The sequence below is a fragment of the Pagrus pagrus genome (assembly GCF_965226575.1).
Source record: "Pagrus pagrus genome assembly, chromosome: 10".
Lineage (NCBI taxonomy): Eukaryota > Metazoa > Chordata > Actinopteri > Spariformes > Sparidae > Pagrus > Pagrus pagrus.
Window position 1 is genome coordinate 5965850 of NC_140194.1, and position 23618 is coordinate 5989467.

Here is a 23618-nt window from a genome sequence, read left to right on the forward strand (position 1 = left end):
AAACCTCGGCCGATTTTTTCAATAGCTACCAGGTCTTTGGACCGATTGACTCGAAATTTCCCCCAGACGTGGTCCTATACTGGCTGAACGAGACACAGCAGTCCCCATTCGATTCGGGTGAAATTTGAAATTTTGGTGAATATTTTAGTGAAAATCTGCCATTTTTCATGAAAACCTCGGCCGATTTTTTCAATAGCTACCAGGTCTTTCGACCGATTGACTCGAAATTTCCCCCAGACGTGGTCCTATACTGGCTGAACGAGACACAGCAGTCCCCATTGGATTCGGGTGAAATTTGAAATTTTGGTGAATATTTTAGTGAAAATCTGCCATTTTTCATGAAAACCTCGGCCAATTTTTTCAATAGCTACCAGGTCTTTCGACCGATTGACTCGAAATTTCTCCCAGACGTGGTCCTATACTGGCTGAACGAGACACAGCAGTCCCCATTCGATTCGGGTGAAATTTGTATTTTTGGTGAATATTTTAGTGAAAGGGGGCCATTTTTAATGACAACCTCAGCCGATTTGTTCAATAGCTACCAGGTCTTTGGACCGATTGACTCGAAATTTCTCCCAGACGTGGTCCTATACTGGCTGAACGAGACACAGCAGTCCCCATTGGATTCGGGTGAAATTTGTATTTTTGGTGAATATTTTAGTGAAAATCTGCCATTTTTCATGAAAACGTCGGCCGATTTTTTCAATAGCTTCCAGGTCTTTGGACCGATTGACTCGAAATTTCTCCCAGACGTGGTCCTATACTGGCTGACCGAGACACAGCAGTCCCCATTGGATTCGGGTGAAATTTGTATTTTTGGTGAATATTTTAGTGAAAGGGGGCCATTTTTAATGAAAACCTCGGCCGATTTTTTCAATAGCTTCCAGGTCTTTGGACCGATTGACTCGAAATTTCTCCCAGACGTGGTCCTATACTGGCTGAACGAGACACAGCAGTCCCCATTGGATTCTGGTGAAATTTGTATTTTTGGTGAATATTTTAGTGAAAGGGGGCCATTTTTAATGAAAACCTCAGCCGATTTTTTCAATAGCTACCAGGTCTTTGGACCGATTGACTCGAAATTTCTCCCAGACGTGGTCCTATACTGGCTGAACGAGACACAGCAGTCCCCATTGGATTCGGGTGAAATTTGTATTTTTGGTGAATATTTTAGTGAAAATCTGCCATTTTTCATGAAAACCTCGAACGATTTTTTCAATAGCTTGTAGGTCTTTTGACCCATTGACTCGGAATTTCCCCCAGACGTGGTCCCATACTGGCTGAACGAGACACAGCAGTCCCCATTGGATTCGAGTGAAATTTGTATTTTTGGTGAATATATTAGTGAAAGGGGGCCATTTTTAATGAAAACCTCGGCCGATTTTTTCAATAGCTTCCAGGTCTTTGGACCCATTGACTCGAAATTTCTCCCAGACGTTAACCTATACTGGCTGAACGAGACACAGCAGTCCCCATTGGATTCGGGTGAAATCTGAAATTTGGGTGAATATTTTAGTGAAAATCTGCCATTTTTCATGAAAACATCGGCCGATTTTTTCAATAGCTTCGAGGTCTTTGGACCGATTGACTCGAAATTTCTCCCAGACGTGGTCCTATACTGGCTGAACGAGACACAGCAGTCCCCATTGGATTCGGGGTGAAATTTGTATTTTTGGTGAATATTTTAGTGAAAGGGGGCCATTTTTAATGAAAACCTCGGCCGATTTTTTCAATAGCTTCCAGGTCTTTGGACCGATTGACTCGAAATTTCTCCAAGACGTTAACCTATACTGGCTGAACGAGACACAGCAGTCCCCATTGGATTCGGGTGAAATTTGAAATTTTGGTGAATATTTTAGTGAAAATCTGCCATTTTTCATGAAAACCTTGGCCGATTTTTTCAATAGCTTCCAGGTCTTTCGACCGATTGACTCGAAATTTCTCCCAGACGTGGTCCTATACTGGCTGACCGAGACACAGCAGTCCCCATTGGATTCGGGTGATATTTGTATTTTTGGTGAATATTTTAGTGAAAGGGGGCCATTTTTAATGAAAACCTCGGCCGATTTTTTCAATAGCTTCCAGGTCTTTGGACCGATTGATTCGAAATTTCTCCCAGACGTGGTCCTATACTGGCTGAACGAGACACAGCAGTCCCCATTGGGTTCGGGTGAAATTTGTATTTTTGGTGAATATTTTAGTGAAAGGGGGCCATTTTTAATGAAAACCTCGGCCGATTTTTTCAATAGCTACCAGGTCTTTGGACCGATTGACTCGAAATTTCCCCCAGACGTGGTCCTATACTGGCTGAACGAGACACAGCAGTCCCCATTGGATTCGGGTGAAATTTGAAATTTTGGTGAATATTTTAGTGAAAATCTGCCATTTTTCATGAAAACCTCGGCCGATTTTTTCAATAGCTACCAGGTCTTTCGACCGATTGACTCGAAATTTCTCCCAGACATGGTCCTATACTGGCTGAACGAGACACAGCAGTCCCCATTCGATTCGGGTGAAATTTGTATTTTTGGTGTATATTTTAGTGAAAGGGGGCCATTTTTAATGACAACCTCAGCCGATTTGTTCAATAGCTACCAGGTCTTTGGACCGATTGACTCGAAATTTCTCCCAGACGTGGTCCTATACTGGCTGAACGAGACACAGCAGTCCCCATTGGATTCGGGTGAAATTTGTATTTTTGGTGAATATTTTAGTGAAAATCTGCCATTTTTCATGAAAACGTCGGCCGATTTTTTCAATAGCTTCCAGGTCTTTGGACCGATTGACTCGAAATTTCTCCCAGACGTGGTCCTATACTGGCTGACCGAGACACAGCAGTCCCCATTGGATTCGGGTGAAATTTGTATTTTTGGTGAATATTTTAGTGAAAGGGGGCCATTTTTAATGAAAACCTCGGCCGATTTTTTCAATAGCTTCCAGGTCTTTGGACCGATTGACTCGAAATTTCTCCCAGACGTGGTCCTATACTGGCTGAACGAGACACAGCAGTCCCCATTGGATTCTGGTGAAATTTGTATTTTTGGTGAATATTTTAGTGAAAGGGGGCCATTTTTAATGAAAACCTCAGCCGATTTTTTCAATAGCTACCAGGTCTTTGGACCGATTGACTCGAAATTTCTCCCAGACGTGGTCCTATACTGGCTGAACGAGACACAGCAGTCCCCATTGGATTCGGGTGAAATTTGTATTTTTGGTGAATATTTTAGTGAAAATCTGCCATTTTTCATGAAAACGTCGGCCGATTTTTTCAATAGCTTCCAGGTCTTTGGACCGATTGACTCGAAATTTCTCCCAGACGTGGTCCTATACTGGCTGACCGAGACACAGCAGTCCCCATTGGATTCGGGTGAAATTTGTATTTTTGGTGAATATTTTAGTGAAAGGGAGCCATTTTTAATGAAAACCTCGGCCGATTTTTTCAATAGCTTCCAGGTCTTTGTACCCATTGACTCGAAATTTCTCCCAGACGTGGTCCTATACTGGCTGAACGAGACACAGCAGTCCCCATTCGATTCGGGTGAAATTTGAAATTTTGGTGAATATTTTAGTGAAAGGGGGCCATTTTTCATGAAAACCTTGGCCGATTTTTTCAATAGCTTCCAGGTCTTTGTACCCATTGACTCGAAATTTCTCCCAGACGTGGTCCTATACTGGCTGAACGAGACACAGCAGTCCCCATTGGATTCGGGTGAAATTTGTATTTTTGGTGAATATTTTAGTGAAAATCTGCCATTTTTCATGAAAACGTCGGCCGATTTTTTCAATAGCTACCAGGTCTTTGGACCGATTGACTCGAAATTTCTCCCAGACGTGGTCCTATACTGGCTGAACGAGACACAGCAGTCCCCATTGGATTCCGGTGAAATTTGTATTTTTGGTGAATATTTTAGTGAAAGGGGGCCATTTTTAATGAAAACCTCGGCTGATTTTTTCAATAGCTACCAGGTCTTTGGACCGATTGACTAGAAATTTCTCCCAGACGTGGTCCTACACTGGCTGAACTAGACACAGCAGTCCCCATTCGATTCGGGTGAAATTTGTATTTTTGGTGAATATTTTAGTCAAAATCTGCCATTTTTCATGAAAACCTCGATCGATTTTTTCAATAGCTTCCAGGTCTTTGGACCCATTGACTCGAAATTTCTCCCAGACGTGGTCCTATACTGGCTGAACGAGACACAGCAGTCCCCATTGGATTCGGGTGAAATTTGTATTTTTGGTGAATATTTTAGTGAAAATCTGCCATTTTTCATGAAAACCTTGGCCGATTTTTTCAATAGCTTCCAGGTCTTTGGACCCATTGACTCGAAATTTCTCTCAGACGTGGTCCTATACTGGCTGAACGAGACACAGCAGTCCCCATTGGATTCGGGTGAAATTTGTATTTTTGGTGAATATTTTAGTGAAAGGGGGCCATTTTTAATGAAAACCTCAGCCGATTTTTTCAATAGCTACCAGGTCTTTGGACCGATTGACTCGAAATTTCTCCCAGACGTGGTCCTATACTGGCTGAACGAGACACAGCAGTCCCCATTGGATTCGGGTGAAATTTGTATTTTTGGTGAATATTTTAGTGAAAATCTGCCATTTTTCATGAAAACGTCGGCCGATTTTTTCAATAGCTTCCAGGTCTTTGGACCGATTGACTCGAAATTTCTCCCAGACGTGGTCCTATACTGGCTGACCGAGACACAGCAGTCCCCATTGGATTCGGGTGAAATTTGTATTTTTGGTGAATATTTTAGTGAAAGGGAGCCATTTTTAATGAAAACCTCGGCCGATTTTTTCAATAGCTTCCAGGTCTTTGTACCCATTGACTCGAAATTTCTCCCAGACGTGGTCCTATACTGGCTGAACGAGACACAGCAGTCCCCATTCGATTCGGGTGAAATTTGAAATTTTGGTGAATATTTTAGTGAAAGGGGGCCATTTTTCATGAAAACCTTGGCCGATTTTTTCAATAGCTTCCAGGTCTTTGTACCCATTGACTCGAAATTTCTCCCAGACGTGGTCCTATACTGGCTGAACGAGACACAGCAGTCCCCATTGGATTCGGGTGAAATTTGTATTTTTGGTGAATATTTTAGTGAAAATCTGCCATTTTTCATGAAAACGTCGGCCGATTTTTTCAATAGCTACCAGGTCTTTGGACCGATTGACTCGAAATTTCTCCCAGACGTGGTCCTATACTGGCTGAACGAGACACAGCAGTCCCCATTGGATTCCGGTGAAATTTGTATTTTTGGTGAATATTTTAGTGAAAGGGGGCCATTTTTAATGAAAACCTCGGCCGATTTTTTCAATAGCTACCAGGTCTTTGGACCGATTGACTAGAAATTTCTCCCAGACGTGGTCCTACACTGGCTGAACTAGACACAGCAGTCCCCATTCGATTCGGGTGAAATTTGTATTTTTGGTGAATATTTTAGTCAAAATCTGCCATTTTTCATGAAAACCTCGATCGATTTTTTCAATAGCTTCCAGGTCTTTGGACCCATTGACTCGAAATTTCTCCCAGACGTGGTCCTATACTGGCTGAACGAGACACAGCAGTCCCCATTGGATTCGGGTGAAATTTGTATTTTTGGTGAATATTTTAGTGAAAATCTGCCATTTTTCATGAAAACCTTGGCCGATTTTTTCAATAGCTTCCAGGTCTTTGGACCCATTGACTCGAAATTTCTCTCAGACGTGGTCCTATACTGGCTGAACGAGACACAGCAGTCCCCATTGGATTCGGGTGAAATTTGTATTTTTGGTGAATATTTTAGTGAAAGGGGGCCATTTTTCATGAAAACCTTGGCCGATTTTTTCAATAGCTTCCAGGTCTTTGGACCCATTGACTCGAAATTTCTCCCAGACGTGGTCCTATACTGGCTGAACGAGACACAGCAGTCCCCATTGGATTTAGGTGAAATTTGTATTTTAGGTGAATATTTTAGTGAAAATCTGCCATTTTTCATGAAAACCTCGGCCGATTTTTTCAATAGCTTCCAGGTCTTTGGACCCATTGACTCGAAATTTCTCCCAGACGTGATCCTATACTGGCTGAACGAGACACAGCAGTCCCCATTGGATTCAGGTGAAATTTGTATTTTAGGTGAATAATTTAGTGAAAATCTGCCATTTTTCATGAAAACCTCGGCCGATTTTTTCAATAGCTTCCAGGTCTTTGGACCCATTGACTCGAAATTTCTCCCAGACGTGGTCCTATACTGGCTGAACGAGACACAGCAGTCCCCATTGGATTCGGGTGAAATTTGTATTTTTGGTGAATATTTTAGTGAAAGGGGGCCATTTTTAATGAAAACCTCGGCCGATTTTTTCAATAGCTTCCAGGTCTTTGGACCGATTGACTCGAAATTTCTCCCAGACGTGGTCCTATACTGGCTGAACGAGACACAGCAGTCCCCATTGGATTCTGGTGAAATTTGTATTTTTGGTGAATATTTTAGTGAAAGGGGGCCATTTTTAATGAAAACCTCAGCCGATTTTTTCAATAGCTACCAGGTCTTTGGACCGATTGACTAGAAATTTCTCCCAGACGTGGTCCTACACTGGCTGAACTAGACACAGCAGTCCCCATTCGATTCGGGTGAAATTTGTATTTTTGGTGAATATTTTAGTCAAAATCTGCCATTTTTCATGAAAACCTCGATCGATTTTTTCAATAGCTTCCAGGTCTTTGGACCCATTGACTCGAAATTTCTCCCAGACGTGGTCCTATACTGGCTGAACGAGACACAGCAGTCCCCATTGGATTCGGGTGAAATTTGTATTTTTGGTGAATATTTTAGTGAAAATCTGCCATTTTTCATGAAAACCTTGGCCGATTTTTTCAATAGCTTCCAGGTCTTTGGACCCATTGACTCGAAATTTCTCTCAGACGTGGTCCTATACTGGCTGAACGAGACACAGCAGTCCCCATTGGATTCGGGTGAAATTTGTATTTTTGGTGAATATTTTAGTGAAAGGGGGCCATTTTTCATGAAAACCTTGGCCGATTTTTTCAATAGCTTCCAGGTCTTTGGACCCATTGACTCGAAATTTCTCCCAGACGTGGTCCTATACTGGCTGAACGAGACACAGCAGTCCCCATTGGATTCGGGTGAAATTTGTATTTTTGGTGAATATTTTAGTGAAAATCTGCCATTTTTCATGAAAACGTCGGCCGATTTTTTCAATAGCTTCCAGGTCTTTGGACCGATTGACTCGAAATTTCTCCCAGACGTGGTCCTATACTGGCTGACCGAGACACAGCAGTCCCCATTGGATTCGGGTGAAATTTGTATTTTTGGTGAATATTTTAGTGAAAGGGAGCCATTTTTAATGAAAACCTCGGCCGATTTTTTCAATAGCTTCCAGGTCTTTGTACCCATTGACTCGAAATTTCTCCCAGACGTGGTCCTATACTGGCTGAACGAGACACAGCAGTCCCCATTCGATTCGGGTGAAATTTGAAATTTTGGTGAATATTTTAGTGAAAGGGGGCCATTTTTCATGAAAACCTTGGCCGATTTTTTCAATAGCTTCCAGGTCTTTGTACCCATTGACTCGAAATTTCTCCCAGACGTGGTCCTATACTGGCTGAACGAGACACAGCAGTCCCCATTGGATTCGGGTGAAATTTGTATTTTTGGTGAATATTTTAGTGAAAATCTGCCATTTTTCATGAAAACGTCGGCCGATTTTTTCAATAGCTACCAGGTCTTTGGACCGATTGACTCGAAATTTCTCCCAGACGTGGTCCTATACTGGCTGAACGAGACACAGCAGTCCCCATTGGATTCCGGTGAAATTTGTATTTTTGGTGAATATTTTAGTGAAAGGGGGCCATTTTTCATGAAAACCTTGGCCGATTTTTTCAATAGCTACCAGGTCTTTGGACCGATTGACTAGAAATTTCTCCCAGACGTGGTCCTACACTGGCTGAACTAGACACAGCAGTCCCCATTGGATTCGGGTGAAATTTGTATTTTTGGTGAATATTTTAGTGAAAATCTGCCATTTTTCATGAAAACGTCGGCCGATTTTTTCAATAGCTTCCAGGTCTTTGGACCCATTGACTCGAAATTTCTCCCAGACGTGGTCCTATACTGGCTGACCGAGACACAGCAGTCCCCATTGGATTCGGGTGAAATTTGTATTTTTGGTGAATATTTTAGTGAAAGGGAGCCATTTTTAATGAAAACCTCGGCCGATTTTTTCAATAGCTTCCAGGTCTTTGTACCCATTGACTCGAAATTTCTCCCAGACGTGGTCCTATACTGGCTGAACGAGACACAGCAGTCCCCATTCGATTCGGGTGAAATTTGAAATTTTGGTGAATATTTTAGTGAAAGGGGGCCATTTTTCATGAAAACCTTGGCCGATTTTTTCAATAGCTTCCAGGTCTTTGTACCCATTGACTCGAAATTTCTCCCAGACGTGGTCCTATACTGGCTGAACGAGACACAGCAGTCCCCATTGGATTCGGGTGAAATTTGTATTTTTGGTGAATATTTTAGTGAAAATCTGCCATTTTTCATGAAAACGTCGGCCGATTTTTTCAATAGCTACCAGGTCTTTGGACCGATTGACTCGAAATTTCTCCCAGACGTGGTCCTATACTGGCTGAACGAGACACAGCAGTCCCCATTGGATTCCGGTGAAATTTGTATTTTTGGTGAATATTTTAGTGAAAGGGGGCCATTTTTAATGAAAACCTCGGCCGATTTTTTCAATAGCTACCAGGTCTTTGGACCGATTGACTAGAAATTTCTCCCAGACGTGGTCCTACACTGGCTGAACTAGACACAGCAGTCCCCATTCGATTCGGGTGAAATTTGTATTTTTGGTGAATATTTTAGTCAAAATCTGCCATTTTTCATGAAAACCTCGATCGATTTTTTCAATAGCTTCCAGGTCTTTGGACCCATTGACTCGAAATTTCTCCCAGACGTGGTCCTATACTGGCTGAACGAGACACAGCAGTCCCCATTGGATTCGGGTGAAATTTGTATTTTTGGTGAATATTTTAGTGAAAATCTGCCATTTTTCATGAAAACCTTGGCCGATTTTTTCAATAGCTTCCAGGTCTTTGGACCCATTAACTCGAAATTTCTCTCAGACGTGGTCCTATACTGGCTGAACGAGACACAGCAGTCCCCATTGGATTCGGGTGAAATTTGTATTTTTGGTGAATATTTTAGTGAAAGGGGGCCATTTTTAATGAAAACCTCAGCCGATTTTTTCAATAGCTTCCAGGTCTTTGGACCCATTGACTCGAAATTTCTCTCAGACGTGGTCCTATACTGGCTGAACGAGACACAGCAGTCCCCATTGGATTCGGGTGAAATTTGTATTTTTGGTGAATATTTTAGTGAAAGGGGGCCATTTTTCATGAAAACCTTGGCCGATTTTTTCAATAGCTTCCAGGTCTTTGGACCAATTGATTCGAAATTTCTCCCAGACGTGGTCCTATACTGGCTGAACGAGACACAGCAGTCCCCATTGGATTCGGGTGAAATTTGTGTTTTTGGTGAATATTTTAGTGAAAATCTCCCATTTTTCATGAAAACCTCGGCCGATTTTTTCAATAGCTTCCAGGTCTTTGGACCGATTGACTCGAAATTTCTCCCAGACGTGGTCCTATACTGGCTGAACGAGACACAGCAGTCCCCATTGGATTCGGGTGAAATTTGTATTTTTGGTGAATATTTTAGTGAAAGGGGGCCATTTTTAATCAAAACCTCGGCCGATTTTTTCAATAGCTACCAGGTCTTTGGACCGATTTACTCGAAATTTCCCCCAGACGTGGTACTATACTGACTGAACGAGACACAGCAGTCCCCATTCGATTCGGGTGAAATTTGAAATTTTGGTGAATATTTTAGTGAAAGGGGGCCATTTTTCATGAAAACCTTGGCTGATTTTTTCAATAGCTTCCAGGTCTTTGGACCCATTGACTCGAAATTTCCCCCAGACGTGGTCCTATACTGGCTGAACGAGACACAGCAGTCCCCATTCGATTCGGGTGAAAATTGAAATTTTGGTGAATATTTTAGTGAAAGGGGGCCATTTTTAATGAAAACCTCGGCCGATTTTTTCAATAGCTACCAGGTCTTTGGACCGATTGACTCGAAATTTCCCCCAGACATGGTCCTATACTGGCTGAACGAGACACAGCAGTCCGCATTCGATTCGGGTGAAATTTGAAATTTTGGTGAATATTTTAGTGAAAATCTGCCATTTTGCATGAAAACCTCGATCGATTTTTTCAATAGCTTCCAGGTCTTTGGACCCATTGACTCGAAATTTCTCCCAGACGTGGTCCTATACTGGCTGAACGAGACACAGCAGTCCCCATTGGATTCGGGTGAAATTTGTATTTTTGGTGAATATTTTAGTGAAAATCTGCCATTTTTCATGAAAACCTCGAACGATTTTTTCAATAGCTTCCAGGTCTTTGGACCGATTGACTCGAAATTTCTCCCAGACGTGGTCCTATACTGGCTGAACGAGACACAGCAGTCCCCATTGGATTCGGGTGAAATTTGAAATTTTGGTGAATATTTTAGTTAAAGGGGGCCATTTTTCATGAAAACCTTGGCCGATTTTTTCAATAGCTTCCAGGTCTTTGGACCCATTGACTCGAAATTTCCCCCAGACGTGGTCCCATACTGGCTGAACGAGACACAGCAGTCCCCATTCGATTCGGGTGAAATTTGTATTTTTGGTGAATATTTTAGTGAAAGGGGGCCATTTTTAATGAAAACCTCAGCCGATTCTTTCAATAGCTACCAGGTCTTTGGACCGATTGACTCGAAATTTCCCCCAGACGTGGTCCTATACTGGCTGAACGAGACACAGCAGTCCCCATTGGATTCGGGTGAAATTTGTATTTTTGGTGAATATTTTAGTGAAAGGGGGCCATTTTTAATGAAAACCTCGGCCGATTTTTTCAACAGCTTCCAGGTCTTTGGACCCATTGACTCGAAATTTCTCCCAGACGTGGTCCTATACTGGCTGAACGAGACACAGCAGTCCCCATTGGATTCTGGTGAAATTTGTATTTTTGGTGAATATTTTAGTGAAAGGGGGCCATTTTTAATGAAAACCTCGGCCGATTTTTTCAATAGCTACCAGGTCTTTGAACCGATTGATTCGAAATTTCCCCCAGACGTGGTCCTATACTGGCTGAACGAGACACAGCAGTCCCCATTCGATTCGGGTGAAATTTGAAATTTTGGTGAATATTTTAGTGAAAATCTGCCGATTTTTTCAATAGCTTCCAGGTCTTTGGACCCATTGACTCGAAATTTCTCCCAGACGTGGTCCTATACTGGGTGAACGAGACACAGCAGTCCCCATTGGATTCGGGTGAAATTTGTATTTTTGGTGAATATTTTAGTGAAAATCTGCCATTTTTCATGAAAACCTTGGCCGATTTTTTCAATAGCTTCCAGGTCTTTGGACCCATTGACTCGAAATTTCTCCCAGACGTGGTCCTATACTGGCTGAACGAGACACAGCAGTCCCCATTGGATTCGGGTGAAATTTGTATTTTTGGTGAATATTTTAGTGAAAATCTGCCATTTTTCATAAAAACCTTGGCCAATTTTTTCAATAGCTTCCAGGTCTTTGGACCGATTGACTCGAAATTTCTCCCAGACGTGGTCCTATACTGGCTGAACGAGACACAGCAGTCCCGATTCGAGTCGGGTGAAATTTGTATTTTTGGTGAATATTTTAGTGAAAGGGGGCCATTTTTAATGAAAACCTCAGCCGATTCTTTCAATAGCTACCAGGTCTTTGGACCGATTGACTCGAAATTTCCCCCAGACGTGGTCCTATACTGGCTGAACGAGACACAGCAGTCCCCATTCGATTCGGGTGAAATTTGAAATTTTGGTGAATATTTTAGTGAAAGGGGGCCATTTTTCATGAAAACCTTGGCCGATTTTTTCAATAGCTTCCAGGTCTTTGGACCGATTGACTCGAAATTTCTCCCAGACGTGGTCCTACACTGGCTGAACTAGACACAGCAGTCCCCATTCGATTCGGGTGAAATTTGTATTTTTGGTGAATATTTTAGTCAAAATCTGCCACTTTTCATGAAAACCTCGATCGATTTTTTCAATAGCTTCCAGGTCTTTGGACCGATTGACTCGAAATTTCTCCCAGACGTGGTCCTATACTGGCTGAACGAGACACAGCAGTCCCCATTGGATTCGGGTGAAATTTGTATTTTTGGTGAATATTTTAGTGAAAATCTGCCATTTTTCATGAAAACCTTGGCCGATTTTTTCAATAGCTTCCAGGTCTTTGGACCCATTGACTCGAAATTTCTCTCAGACGTGGTCCTATACTGGCTGAACGAGACACAGCAGTCCCCATTGGATTCGGGTGAAATTGTATTTTTGGTGAATATTTTAGTGAAAGGGGGCCATTTTTCATGAAAACCTTGGCCGATTTTTTCAATAGCTTCCAGGTCTTTGGACCGATTGACTCGAAATTTCTCCCAGACGTGGTCCTATACGGGCTGAACGAGACACAGCAGTCCCCATTGCATTCGGGTGAAATTTGTATTTTTGGTGAATATTTTAGTGAAAATCTGCCATTTTTCATGAAAACCTCGACCGATTTTTTCAATAGCTTCCAAGTCTTTGGACCGATTGACTCGAAATTTCTCCCAGACGTGGTCCTACACTGGCTGAACTAGACACAGCAGTCCCCATTGGATTCGGGTGAAATTTGTATTTTTGGTGAATATTTTAGTCAAAATCTGCCATTTTTCATGAAAACCTCGATCGATTTTTTCAATAGCTTCCAGGTCTTTGGACCCATTGACTCGAAATTTCTCCCAGACGTGGTCCTATACTGGCTGAACGAGACACAGCAGTCCCCATTGGATTCGGGTGAAATTTGTATTTTTGGTGAATATTTTAGTGAAAATCTGCCATTTTTCATAAAAACCTTGGCCAATTTTTTCAATAGCTTCCAGGTCTTTGGACCGATTGACTCGAAATTTCTCCCAGACGTGGTCCTATACTGGCTGAACGAGACACAGCAGTCCCGATTCGAGTCGGGTGAAATTTGTATTTTTGGTGAATATTTTAGTGAAAGGGGGCCATTTTTAATGAAAACCTCAGCCGATTCTTTCAATAGCTACCAGGTCTTTGGACCGATTGACTCGAAATTTCCCCCAGACGTGGTCCTATACTGGCTGAACGAGACACAGCAGTCCCCATTCGATTCGGGTGAAATTTGAAATTTTGGTGAATATTTTAGTGAAAGGGGGCCATTTTTCATGAAAACCTTGGCCGATTTTTTCAATAGCTTCCAGGTCTTTGGACCGATTGACTCGAAATTTCTCCCAGACGTGGTCCTACACTGGCTGAACTAGACACAGCAGTCCCCATTCGATTCGGGTGAAATTTGTATTTTTGGTGAATATTTTAGTCAAAATCTGCCACTTTTCATGAAAACCTCGATCGATTTTTTCAATAGCTTCCAGGTCTTTGGACCGATTGACTCGAAATTTCTCCCAGACGTGGTCCTATACTGGCTGAACGAGACACAGCAGTCCCCATTGGATTCGGGTGAAATTTGTATTTTTGGTGAATATTTTAGTGAAAATCTGCCATTTTTCATGAAAACCTTGGCCGATTTTTTCAATAGCTTCCAGGTCTTTGGACCCATTGACTCGAAATTTCTCTCAGACGTGGTCCTATACTGGCTGAACGAGACACAGCAGTCCCCATTGGATTCGGGTGAAATTGTATTTTTGGTGAATATTTTAGTGAAAGGGGGCCATTTTTCATGAAAACCTTGGCCGATTTTTTCAATAGCTTCCAGGTCTTTGGACCGATTGACTCGAAATTTCTCCCAGACGTGGTCCTATACGGGCTGAACGAGACACAGCAGTCCCCATTGCATTCGGGTGAAATTTGTATTTTTGGTGAATATTTTAGTGAAAATCTGCCATTTTTCATGAAAACCTCGACCGATTTTTTCAATAGCTTCCAAGTCTTTGGACCGATTGACTCGAAATTTCTCCCAGACGTGGTCCTACACTGGCTGAACTAGACACAGCAGTCCCCATTGGATTCGGGTGAAATTTGTATTTTTGGTGAATATTTTAGTCAAAATCTGCCATTTTTCATGAAAACCTCGATCGATTTTTTCAATAGCTTCCAGGTCTTTGGACCCATTGACTCGAAATTTCTCCCAGACGTGGTCCTATACTGGCTGAACGAGACACAGCAGTCCCCATTGGATTCGGGTGAAATTTGTATTTTTGGTGAATATTTTAGTGAAAGGGGGCCATTTTTCATGAAAACCTCGGCCGATTTTTTCAATAGCTTCCAGGTCTTTGGACCCATTGACTCGAAATTTCTCCCAGACGTGGTCCTATACTGGCTGAACGAGACACAGCAGTCCCCATTGGATTCAGGTGAAATTTGTATTTTTGGTGAATATTTTAGTGAAAGGGGGCCATTTTTAATGAAAACCTCGGCCGATTTTTTCAATAGCTTCCAGGTCTTTGGACCCATTGACTCGAAATTTCTCCCAGACGTGGTCCTATACTGGCTGAATGAGACACAGCAGTCCCCATTCGATTCGGGTGAAATTTGAAATTTTGGTGAATATTTTAGTGAAAATCTGCCGATTTTTTGAATAGCTTCCAGGTCTTTGGACCCATTGACTCGAAATTTCTCCCAGACGTGGTCCTATACTGGCTGAACGAGACACAGCAGTCCCCATTGGATTCGGGTGAAATTTGTATTTTTGGTGAATATTTTAGTGAAAATCTGCCATTTTTCATGAAAACCTCGAACGATTTTTTCAATAGCTTCCAGGTCTTTGGACCGATTGACTCGAAATTTCTCCCAGACGTGGTCCTATACTGGCTGAACGAGACACAGCAGTCCCCATTGGATTCGGGTGAAATTTGAAATTTTGGTGAATATTTTAGTGAAAGGGGGCCATTTTTCATGAAAACCTTGGCCGATTTTTTCAATAGCTTCCAGGTCTTTGGACCCATTGACTCGAAATTTCTCCCAGACGTGGTCCTATACTGGCTGAACGAGACACAGCAGTCCCCATTCGATTCGGGTGAAATTTGTATTTTTGGTGAATATTTTAGTGAAAGGGGGCCATTTTTAATGAAAACCTCAGCCGATTCTTTCAATAGCTACCAGGTCTTTGGACCGATTGACTCGAAATTTCCCCCAGACGTGGTCCTATACTGGCTGAACGAGACACAGCAGTCCCCATTGGATTCGGGTGAAATTTGTATTTTTGGTGAATATTTTAGTGAAAGGGGGCCATTTTTAATGAAAATCTGCCGATTTTTTCAATAGCTTCCAGGTCTTTGGACCCATTGACTCGAAATTTCTCCCAGACGTGGTCCTATACTGGCTGAACGAGACACAGCAGTCCCCATTGGATTCGGGTGAAATTTGTATTTTTGGTGAATATTTTAGTGAAAATCTGCCATTTTTCATGAAAACCTCGAACGATTTTTTCAATAGCTTCCAGGTCTTTGGACCGATTGACTCGAAATTTCTCCCAGACGTGGTCCTATACTGGCTGAACGAGACACAGCAGTCCCCATTGGATTCGGGTGAAATTTGAAATTTTGGTGAATATTTTAGTGAAAGGGGGCCATTTTTCATGAAAACCTTGGCCGATTTTTTCAATAGCTTCCAGGTCTTTGAACCCATTGACTCGAAATTTCCCCCAGACGTGGTCCTATACTGGCTGAACGAGACACAGCAGTCCCCATTGGATTCGGGTGAAATTTGTATTTTTGGTGAATATTTTAGTGAAAGGGGGCCATTTTTAATGAAAACCTCAGCCGATTTTTTCAATAGCTTCCAGGTCTTTGGACCCATTGACTCGAAATTTCTCCCAGACGTGGTCCTATACTGGCTGAACGAGACACAGCAGTCCCCATTGGATTCGGGTGAAATTTGTATTTTTGGTGAATATTTTAGTGAAAGGGGGCCATTTTTAATGAAAACCTCAGCCGATTCTTTCAATAGCTACCAGGTCTTTGGACCGATTGACTCGAAATTTCCCCCAGACGTGGTCCTATACTGGCTGAACGAGACACAGCAGTCCCCATTGGATTCGGGTGAAATTTGTATTTTTGGTGAATATTTTAGTGAAAGGGGGCCATTTTTAATGAAAACCTCGGCCGATTTTTTCAATAGCTTCCAGGTCTTTGGACCCATTGACTCGAAATTTCTCCCAGACGTGGTCCTATACTGGCTGAACGAGACACAGCAGTCCCCATTGGATTCTGGTGAAATTTGTATTTTTGGTGAATATTTTAGTGAAAGGGGGCCATTTTTAATGAAAACCTCGGCCGATTTTTTCAATAGCTACCAGGTCTTTGAACCGATTGATTCGAAATTTCCCCCAGACGTGGTCCTATACTGGCTGAACGAGACACAGCAGTCCCCATTCGATTCGGGTGAAATTTGAAATTTTGGTGAATATTTTAGTGAAAATCTGCCGATTTTTTCAATAGCTTCCAGGTCTTTGGACCCATTGACTCGAAATTTCTCCCAGACGTGGTCCTATACTGGCTGAACGAGACACAGCAGTCCCCATTGGATTCGGGTGAAATTTGTATTTTTGGTGAATATTTTAGTGAAAATCTGCCATTTTTCATGAAAACCTCGAACGATTTTTTCAATAGCTTCCAGGTCTTTGGACCGATTGACTCGAAATTTCTCCCAGACGTGGTCCTATACTGGCTGAACGAGACACAGCAGTCCCCATTGGATTCGGGTGAAATTTGAAATTTTGGTGAATATTTTAGTGAAAGGGGGCCATTTTTCATGAAAACCTTGGCCGATTTTTTCAATAGCTTCCAGGTCTTTGAACCCATTGACTCGAAATTTCCCCCAGACGTGGTCCTATACTGGCTGAACGAGACACAGCAGTCCCCATTGGATTCGGGTGAAATTTGTATTTTTGGTGAATATTTTAGTGAAAGGGGGCCATTTTTAATGAAAACCTCAGCCGATTTTTTCAATAGCTTCCAGGTCTTTGGACCCATTGACTCGAAATTTCTCCCAGACGTGGTCCTATACTGGCTGAACGAGACACAGCAGTCCCCATTGGATTCGGGTGAAATTTGTATTTTTGGTGAATATTTTAGTGAAAGGGGGCCATTTTTAATGAAAACCTCGGCTGATTTTTTCAATAGCTTCCAGGTCTTTGGACCCATTGACTCGAAATTTCTCCCAGACGTGGTCCTATACTGGCTGAACGAGACACAGCAGTCCCCATTGGATTCTGGTGAAATTTGTATTTTTGGTGAATATTTTAGTGAAAGGGGGCCATTTTTAATGAAAACCTCGGCCGATTTTTTCAATAGCTACCAGGTCTTTGGACCGATTGATTCGAAATTTCCCCCAGACGTGGTCCTATACTGGCTGAAGGAGACAAAGCAGTCCCCATTCGATTCGGGTGAAATTTGAAATTTTGGTGAATATTTTAGTGAAAATCTGCCATTTTTCATGAAAACCTCGGCCGATTTTTTCAATAGCTTCCAGGTCTTTGGACCCATTGACTCGAAATTTCTCCCAGACGTGGTCCTATACTGGCTGAACGAGACACAGCAGTCCCCATTGGATTCGGGTGAAATTTGTATTTTTGGTGAATATTTTAGTGAAAATCTGCCATTTTTCATAAAAACCTTGGCCAATTTTTTCAATAGCTTCCAGGTCTTTGGACCGATTGACTCGAAATTTCTCCCAGACGTGGTCCTATACTGGCTGAACGAGACACAGCAGTCCCCATTGGATTCGGGTGAAATTTGTATTTTTGGTGAATATTTTAGTGAAAGGGGGCCATTTTTCATGAAAACCTCGGCCGATTTTTTCAATAGCTTCCAGGTCTTTGGACCAATTGATTCGAAATTTCTCCCAGACGTGGTCCTATACTGGCTGAACGAGACACAGCAGTCCCCATTGGATTCGGGTGAAATTTGTGTTTTTGGTGAATATTTTAGTGAAAATCTCCCATTTTTCATGAAAACGTCGGCCGATTTTTTCAATAGCTTCCAGGTCTTTGGACCGATTGACTCGAAATTTCCCCCAGACATGGTCCTATACTGGCTGAACGAGACACAGCAGTCCGCATTCGATTCGGGTGAAATTTGAAATTTTGGTGAATATTTTAGTGAAAATCTGCCATTTTGCATGAAAACCTCGATCGATTTTTTCAATAGCTTCCAGGTCTTTGGACCCATTGACTCGAAATTTCTCCCAGACGTGGTCCTATACTGGCTGAACGAGACACAGCAGTCCCCATTGGATTCGGGTGAAATTTGTATTTTTGGTGAATATTTTAGTGAAAATCTGCCATTTTTCATAAAAACCTTGGCCAATTTTTTCAATAGCTTCCAGGTCTTTGGACCGATTGACTCGAAATTTCTCCCAGACGTGGTCCTATACTGGCTGAACGAGACACAGCAGTCCCCATTGGATTCGGGTGAAATTTGTATTTTTGGTGAATATTTTAGTGAAAATCTGCCATTTTTCATGAAAACCTTGGCCGATTTTTTCAATAGCTTCCAGGTCTTTGGACCCATTGACTCGAAATTTCTCCCAGACGTGGTCCTATACTGGCTGAACGAGACACAGCAGTCCCCATTGGATTCGGGTGAAATTTGTATTTTTGGTGAATATTTTAGTGAAAGGGGGCCATTTTTAATGAAAACCTCGGCCGATTTTTTCAATAGCTTCCAGGTCTTTGGACCGATTGACTCGAAATTTCCCCCAGACGTGGTCCTATACTGGCTGAACGAGACACAGCAGTCCCCATTCGATTCGGGTGAAATTTGTATTTTTGGTGAATATTTTAGTGAAAATCTGCCATTTTTCATAAAAACCTTGGCCAATTTTTTCAATAGCTTCCAGGTCTTTGGACCGATTGACTCGAAATTTCTCCCAGACGTGGTCCTATACTGGCTGAACGAGACACAGCAGTCCCCATTGGATTCGGGTGAAATTTGTATTTTTGGTGAATATTTTAGTGAAAGGGGGCCATTTTTCATGAAAACCTCGGCCGATTTTTTCAATAGCTTCCAGGTCTTTGGACCAATTGATTCGAAATTTCTCCCAGACGTGGTCCTATACTGGCTGAACGAGACACAGCAGTCCCCATTGGATTCGGGTGAAATTTGTGTTTTTGGTGAATATTTTAGTGAAAATCTCCCATTTTTCATGAAAACGTCGGCCGATTTTTTCAATAGCTTCCAGGTCTTTGGACCGATTGACTCGAAATTTCCCCCAGACATGGTCCTATACTGGCTGAACGAGACACAGCAGTCCGCATTCGATTCGGGTGAAATTTGAAATTTTGGTGAATATTTTAGTGAAAATCTGCCATTTTGCATGAAAACCTCGATCGATTTTTTCAATAGCTTCCAGGTCTTTGGACCCATTGACTCGAAATTTCTCCCAGACGTGGTCCTATACTGGCTGAACGAGACACAGCAGTCCCCATTGGATTCGGGTGAAATTTGTATTTTTGGTGAATATTTTAGTGAAAATCTGCCATTTTTCATAAAAACCTTGGCCAATTTTTTCAATAGCTTCCAGGTCTTTGGACCGATTGACTCGAAATTTCTCCCAGACGTGGTCCTATACTGGCTGAACGAGACACAGCAGTCCCCATTGGATTCGGGTGAAATTTGTATTTTTGGTGAATATTTTAGTGAAAATCTGCCATTTTTCATGAAAACCTTGGCCGATTTTTTCAATAGCTTCCAGGTCTTTGGACCCATTGACTCGAAATTTCTCCCAGACGTGGTCCTATACTGGCTGAACGAGACACAGCAGTCCCCATTGGATTCGGGTGAAATTTGTATTTTTGGTGAATATTTTAGTGAAAGGGGGCCATTTTTAATGAAAACCTCGGCCGATTTTTTCAATAGCTTCCAGGTCTTTGGACCGATTGACTCGAAATTTCCCCCAGACGTGGTCCTATACTGGCTGAACGAGACACAGCAGTCCCCATTCGATTCGGGTGAAATTTGAAATTTTGGTGAATATTTTAGTGAAAATCTGCCGATTTTTTCAATAGCTTCCAGGTCTTTGGACCCATTGACTCGAAATTTCTCCCAGACGTGGTCCTATACTGGCTGAACGAGACACAGCAGTCCCCATTGGATTCGGGTGAAATTTGAAATTTTGGTGAATATTTTAGTGAAAGGGGGCCATTTTTCATGAAAACCTTGGCCGATTTTTTCAATAGCTTCCAGGTCTTTGAACCCATTGACTCGAAATTTCCCCCAGACGTGGTCCTATACTGGCTGAACGAGACACAGCAGTCCCCATTGGATTCGGGTGAAATTTGTATTTTTGGTGAATATTTTAGTGAAAGGGGGCCATTTTTAATGAAAACCTCAGCCGATTTTTTCAATAGCTTCCAGGTCTTTGGACCCATTGACTCGAAATTTCTCCCAGACGTGGTCCTATACTGGCTGAACGAGACACAGCAGTCCCCATTGGATTCTGGTGAAATTTGTATTTTTGGTGAATATTTTAGTGAAAGGGGGCCATTTTTAATGAAAACCTCAGCCGATTTTTTCAATAGCTACCAGGTCTTTGGACCGATTGACTCGAAATTTCCCCCAGACGTGGTCCTATACTGGCTGAACGAGACACAGCAGTCCCCATTGGATTCGGGTGAAATTTGTATTTTTGGTGAATATTTTAGTGAAAATCTGCCATTTTTCATGAAAACCTTGGCCGATTTTTTCAATAGCTACCAGGTCTTTGAACCGATTGATTCGAAATTTCCCCCAGACGTGGTCCTATACTGGCTGAACGAGACACAGCAGTCCCCATTCGATTCGGGTGAAATTTGAAATTTTGGTGAATATTTTAGTGAAAATCTGCCGATTTTTTCAATAGCTTCCAGGTCTTTGGACCCATTGACTCGAAATTTCTCCCAGACGTGGTCCTATACTGGGTGAACGAGACACAGCAGTCCCCATTGGATTCGGGTGAAATTTGTATTTTTGGTGAATATTTTAGTGAAAATCTGCCATTTTTCATGAAAACCTCGAACGATTTTTTCAATAGCTTCCAGGTCTTTGGACCGATTGACTCGAAATTTCTCCCAGACGTGGTCCTATACTGGCTGAACGAGACACAGCAGTCCCCATTGGATTCGGGTGAAATTTGAAATTTTGGTGAATATTTTAGTGAAAGGGGGCCATTTTTCATGAAAACCTTGGCCGATTTTTTCAATAGCTTCCAGGTCTTTGAACCCATTGACTCGAAATTTCCCCCAGACGTGGTCCTATACTGGCTGAACGAGACACAGCAGTCCCCATTGGATTCGGGTGAAATTTGTATTTTTGGTGAATATTTTAGTGAAAGGGGGCCATTTTTAATGAAAACCTCAGCCGATTTTTTCAATAGCTTCCAGGTCTTTGGACCCATTGACTCGAAATTTCTCCCAGACGTGGTCCTATACTGGCTGACCGAGACACAGCAGTCCCCATTGGATTCGGGTGAAATTTGTATTTTTGGTGAATATTTTAGTGAAAGGGGGCCATTTTTAATGAAAACCTCGGCCGATTTTTTCAATAGCTTCCAGGTCTTTGGACCCATTGACTCGAAATTTCTCCCAGACGTGGTCCTATACTGGCTGAACGAGACACAGCAGTCCCCATTGGATTCAGGTGAAATTTGTATTTTTGGTGAATATTTTAGTGAAAGGGGGCCATTTTTAATGAAAACCTCGGCCGATTTTTTCAATAGCTTCCAGGTCTTTGGACCCATTGACTCGAAATTTCTCCCAGACGTGGTCCTATACTGGCTGAACGAGACACAGCAGTCCCCATTCGATTCGGGTGAAATTTGAAATTTTGGTGAATATTTTAGTGAAAATCTGCCGATTTTTTCAATAGCTTCCAGGTCTTTGGACCCATTGACTCGAAATTTCTCCCAGACGTGGTCCTATACTGGGTGAACGAGACACAGCAGTCCCCATTGGATTCGGGTGAAATTTGTATTTTTGGTGAATATTTTAGTGAAAATCTGCCATTTTTCATGAAAACCTCGAACGATTTTTTCAATAGCTTCCAGGTCTTTGGACCGATTGACTCGAAATTTCTCCCAGACGTGGTCCTATACTGGCTGAACGAGACACAGCAGTCCCCATTGGATTCGGGTGAAATTTGAAATTTTGGTGAATATTTTAGTGAAAGGGGGCCATTTTTCATGAAAACCTTGGCCGATTTTTTCAATAGCTTCCAGGTCTTTGAACCCATTGACTCGAAATTTCCCCCAGACGTGGTCCTATACTGGCTGAACGAGACACAGCAGTCCCCATTGGATTCGGGTGAAATTTGTATTTTTGGTGAATATTTTAGTGAAAGGGGGCCATTTTTAATGAAAACCTCAGCCGATTTTTTCAATAGCTTCCAGGTCTTTGGACCCATTGACTCGAAATTTCTCCCAGACGTGGTCCTATACTGGCTGAACGAGACACAGCAGTCCCCATTCGATTCGGGTGAAATTTGTATTTTTGGTGAATATTTTAGTGAAAGGGGGCCATTTTTAATGAAAACCTCAGCCGATTCTTTCAATAGCTACCAGGTCTTTGGACCGATTGACTCGAAATTTCCCCCAGACGTGGTCCTATACTGGCTGAACGAGACACAGCAGTCCCCATTGGATTCGGGTGAAATTTGTATTTTTGGTGAATATTTTAGTGAAAGGGGGCCATTTTTAATGAAAACCTCGGCCGATTTTTTCAATAGCTTCCAGGTCTTTGGACCCATTGACTCGAAATTTCTCCCAGACGTGGTCCTATACTGGCTGAACGAGACACAGCAGTCCCCATTGGATTCTGGTGAAATTTGTATTTTTGGTGAATATTTTAGTGAAAGGGGGCCATTTTTAATGAAAACCTCGGCCGATTTTTTCAGTAGCTACCAGGTCTTTGAACCGATTGATTCGAAATTTCCCCCAGACGTGGTCCTATACTGGCTGAACGAGACACAGCAGTCCCCATTCGATTCGGGTGAAATTTGAAATTTTGGTGAATATTTTAGTGAAAATCTGCCGATTTTTTCAATAGCTTCCAGGTCTTTGGACCCATTGACTCGAAATTTCTCCCAGACGTGGTCCTATACTGGCTGACCGAGACACAGCAGTCCCCATTGGATTCGGGTGAAATTTGTATTTTTGGTGAATATTTTAGTGAAAGGGGGCCATTTTTAATGAAAACCTCGGCCGATTTTTTCAATAGCTTCCAGGTCTTTGGACCCATTGACTCGAAATTTCTCCCAGACGTGGTCCTATACTGGCTGAACGAGACACAGCAGTCCCCATTGGATTCAGGTGAAATTTGTATTTTTGGTGAATATTTTAGTGAAAGGGGGCCATTTTTAATGAAAACCTCGGCCGATTTTTTCAATAGCTTCCAGGTCTTTGGACCCATTGACTCGAAATTTCTCCCAGACGTGGTCCTATACTGGCTGAACGAGACACAGCAGTCCCCATTCGATTCGGGTGAAATTTGAAATTTTGGTGAATATTTTAGTGAAAATCTGCCGATTTTTTCAATAGCTT